At 36.3% G+C, this 5,000-nt stretch overlaps 1 protein-coding gene across 1 annotated transcript in view; it reads right to left on the bottom strand.

Annotated features, from left to right (window-relative positions):
* LOC146476715 (attractin-like protein 1) overlaps window positions 1–5,000 on the bottom strand; it is a 61,104-nt gene that overhangs the window by 14,616 nt on the left and 41,488 nt on the right. The window lies entirely within an intron of this gene.

Consider the following 5,000-nt stretch of genomic DNA (forward strand, 5'->3'; position numbering starts at 1 on the left):
GAATGAATGAATGAATGAATGAATGAATGAATGAATGAATGAATGAATGAATGAATGAATGAATGAATGAATGAATGAATGAATGAATGAATGAATGAATAAAATAAAATGAAATGAGTGAGTGAGTGGGCGGGTGGATGGATGGACGGACGGATGGATGGATGGGTGAGTGAGTGGGCGGGTGGATGCACGGACGGACGGACGGACGAACGAACGAACGAACGAAGGAACGAACGAACGAACGAACGAACGAACGAAAGAATGAATGAATTTTAGCGGCTTCCTTAGAGTGGCTCTTTCATTCCCTTTTTCCAGGTTGAATTTCAATTTCGGAATTTTGGTTTTTGTGGAGGAAGGAAAACCGGAGTACGTGCACTTATGTCCAGGATCGACCTTGTTAGCAAGAATTTGCTAGCAAATTAGTTTCGCAATTGTCGCAAAGAAAACGGCTATTAGAAAAGTATAGAAGAAATAGCAAAAATCGCAAAAGTAACAAGACATTTTCTTGCCATGAGAAAAGACTGAGTAACAAATATAGCAAAAATCACAATAATAACAAATGTAACAAGATCCAACACTTAGAAGAACATGAAGGATAGAAGGGCCCCGAAATGTCCGCAAATATCGCAAACATCGCAAAAATAACAAGGATTTTTTCTTGCTAGCAAAAAGCATTCATTACAAATATCGCAAAAATCGCAAGAATAACAAATGTAGCAAGATTCAAGACTAAGAAGAAGATGAAGGCAAGAAGGGGCCCGAAATGTCCGCAAATATCGCAAATATCGCAAATATCGCAAAAGTAACAAGGATTTTTCTTGCTAGCAGAATCCGTTCATTACAAATATCGCAAGAATCGCAAGAATAACAATAGCACAAGATTCAAGACTTAGGATAAGATGAAGGCAAGATAGGGCCCCGAAATGTCCGCAAATATCGCAAATATCGCAAAAGTAACAAGAATTTTTCTTGCTAGCAAAAACCATTCACTACAAATATCGCAAGAATCGCAAGAATAACAAATGTAACAAGATTCAAGACTTAGGATAAAATGAAGGCAAGAAGGGCCCCGAAATGTCCGCAAATATCGCAAATATCGCAAAAGTAACAAGAATTTTTCTTGCTAGCAAAAACCCTTTATTACAAATATCGCAAGAATAACAAATGTCACAAGATTCAAGACTTAGGATAAGATGAAGGCAAGAAGGGCCCCGAAATGTCCGCAAATATCGCAAATATCGCAAAAGTAACAAGAATTTTTCTTGCTAGCAAAAACCATTTACTACAAATATCGCAAGAATCGCAAGAATAACAAATGTAACAAGATTCAAGACTTAGGATAAAATGAAGGCAAGAAGGGCCCCGAAATGTCCGCAAATATCGCAAATATCGCAAAAGTAACAAGGATTTTTCTTGCTAGCAAAATCCATTCATTACAAATATCGCAAGAATCGCAAGAATAACAAATGTAACAAGATTCAAGACTTAGGGGACGATGAAGGCAAGAAGGGCCCCGAAATGTCCGCAAATATCGCAAATATCGCAAAAGTAACAAGAATTTTTCTTGCTAGCAAAAACCCTTTATTACAAATATCGCAAGAATAACAAATGTCACAAGATTCAAGACTTAGGATAAGATGAAGGCAAGAAGGGCCCCGAAAAGTCCGCAAATATTGCAAATATCGCAAAAGTAACAAGAATTTTTCTTGCTAGCAAAAACCATTTATTACAAATATCGCAAGAATCGCAAGAATAACAAATGTAACAAGATTCAAGACTTAGGATAAGATGAAGGCAAGAAGGGCCCCGAAATGTCCGCAAATATCGCAAATATCGCAAAAGTAACAAGGATTTTTCTTGCTAGCAAAATCCATTCATTACAAATATCGCAAGAATCGCAAGAATAACAAATGTAACAAGATTCAAGACTTAGGAGACGATGAAGGCAAGAAGGGCCCCGAAATGTCCGCAAATATCGCAAAACAGGACAATCTAGTTGAACAACAACCACCAAGTAAATATTATTAAGATGTGCATGCCCGTTCATTTATTTTAAATAACAATATCAGTTCAGACGTGAAGCTACCTTTAATTACGGTCAGTATCAAATACCGTAATATCAATCAGTGTATGCTTCGTTCTTAATTCCATCAACATGGAAATGAAAATGGGTCATCAGATCCACGCATTGTACATGTATGTTTCTGTCCAATACCCATGGTTTTTAAACAGGCATTGCCAGTAATCTGGTAATATTTATCTAGTTAAATTAAACTTATAGTTGAACAAAAAAACCACCAAGTGAATATTGTTAATTACTGTCAGTAGCAAAATACCGTAATATCAATCAGTGTATGCTTCGTTCTTAATTCCATCAACATACAGCTACAATGCATTAAAAGGAGTTTCGCTCAGTATCAAATACCGTAATATCAATCAGTGTATGCTTCGTTCTTAATTCCATCAACATGGAAATGAAAATGGGTCATCAGATCCCCGCATTGTACATGTATGTTTCTGTCCAATACCCATGGTTTTAAAACAGGCATTGCCAGTAATCTGGTAATATTTATCTAGTTAAATTAAACTTATATTTGAACAAAAAAACCACCAAGTGAATATTATTAACTACTGTCAGTAGCAAAATACCGTAATATCAATCAGTGTATGCTTCGTTCTTAATTCCATCAACATACAGCTACAATGCATTAAAAGGAGTTTCGCTCACAGAACAGGGCAAATTTTAGAAACCAACGGAAACGTAAGCAGAACTTTTCATAGCCAGGGACCCAACATAACAATCGTTACAAAATATCAACATAGCCAATTGGGGAAAATGAAAATGGGTCATCGGATCCGTGCATTGTACATGTGTGTTTCTGTCCAATACCCATAGTTTATAAACAGGCATTGCCAGTAATCTCGTAATATTCCTCTTTTAAATTAAGACTTATAGTTGAACAACAACCACCAAGTGAAAATTATTAAACAACAACCAGCAAATGAATATTATTAATTACCGTCAGTAGCAAATACTGTAAAATTAATCACTGTATGCTTCGTTCTTAATTCCATCAACATACAGCTACAATGCATTAAAAGGAGTTTCGCTCACAGAACGGGCCAAATTTTAGAAATGAAAGGAAACGTAAGCAGAACTTTTCATAGCCAGGAACCCATCATATTAACAATCGTTACAAAATACCAACAATAGCCAATTGATGGAAATAAAAATGACTTACAGATCCGTGCATTGTACATGTATGTTTCTGTCCATTATCCATAGTTTTTAAATCGGGATTGCCAGCAATCTGGTAATATTTCGTTTTTAAATTAAACTTATAGGAACAACAACCACCAAGTAAATATTAATAAGATGGGTATGCCAGTTCATTTATATTAATAAACAATAGATACAATTAGTCATTTATGTGTGCTTCCTTCTATTACTGATGAACGATGAACAATTATAAGAAAACCAGCAAGAAAAGGGATCAAAATACCTACGCAATACAAATACATAATGTCATAACATGATTGCTTCACTGACAAGCTCCGGGGCATCTAACTGTATGTAATAACCAGAAATTGAATTGGAAGTTTCGGTGCCCAAATTTATGTCTGTAATGTGCCGGATAATTGTCGGCGTTTCCTACAGTAAAAACCTAAAATAACCGATATATAAGAACACAATCAGCTTGAACCCCATATTTGAAAACGAGGGATTTTGACAGCCCTGGACCTCTGATTAACGAAATTCCCTCAATGGACGTTTTAAGGTACAAAAACCCCCAAAATGAACACTACATTGTTACAGATACAGTCTCACCCACTATTGGCACAAGCAAAACACTGAATGTCATCTAAGGAACCAGCACCCAATTGTTCAAATCCCAATTTTACCCTAAACTAGGTAAGTAAAAATCTTATTTGCTATTTATTTACCGCTAAAAGAGGGCTTGCCACAAAATTGTGGCCCAAGGGGTTATATTACAAAGTTTCGTTTCCTTAAAACTCATCTTACGAAAAACCGTCTTTAAAAGTAAATAATAACAATTAAAATTCTCTACCAATCCAGAATTAGCTTAAACGGTCTTTGAACAACTGGGCCCTGGGTGAACATTTTAAGCATGTTTAATCAATAGAGCATTTTCATTCACGTGACAACCGACCATATTGGTTTACTGACACAAAAGAATGTGGTTGCATAAAAATAGAATACAATTCCCAGGGGTTTAATTTCGAGCACCAACATGGTTGCCATATCTTTGTTTTGGGAAACCAACATGGCTGCGGTGGCGTCATGAGAAAACACCCTACATGCGACTTTTTTCAATTTTCCTATTCTTTAAATCACAAATATTTCAAATATAAAACAAGAAACGATCTTGGTTCATGTGCCTAGTGATCCTCCCATATTTTGACATCCAGGCGAATGTCTGTTCGCAGACTTCTGTGTCCACCTACAACAAAGAACAGTTCAATATTTGCGGGGATTTCGGGGCCACTCTTGCATTCAAGTTCTTCTAAGTCTTGAGTCTTGTTATATTTGATATTCTTGCGAGTTTTGCGATATTTGCAATGAACGATTTTAGCTAGCAACGAAAATCCTTGTTACTTTTGCGATATTTGCGATATTTGCGGGGATTTCGGGACCCCTCTTGCCTCCAAGTTCTTCTAAGTCTTGAATCTTGTTACATTTGTTATTCTTGCGATTCTTGCGATATTTGTAATGAACGGTTTTAGCTAGCAAGGAAAATCCTTGTTACTTTTGCGATATTTGCGATATTTGCGGAGATTTTGGGGCCCCTCTTGCCTTCAAGTTCTTCTAAGTCTTGAATCTTGTTATATTAGTTATTCTTGCGATTCTTGCGATATTTGTAATTAACGGTTTTAGCTAGCAAGGAAAATCCTTGTTACTTTTGCGATATTTGCGGAGATTTCGGGGCCCCTCTTGCCTTCAAGTTCATCTAAGTCTTGAATCTCGTTATATTTGTTAT

The sequence above is a fragment of the Pavona decussata genome, unplaced genomic scaffold (genome assembly GCF_977016875.1).
Source record: "Pavona decussata unplaced genomic scaffold, jaPavDecu1.1 SCAFFOLD_73, whole genome shotgun sequence".
Lineage (NCBI taxonomy): Eukaryota > Metazoa > Cnidaria > Anthozoa > Scleractinia > Agariciidae > Pavona > Pavona decussata.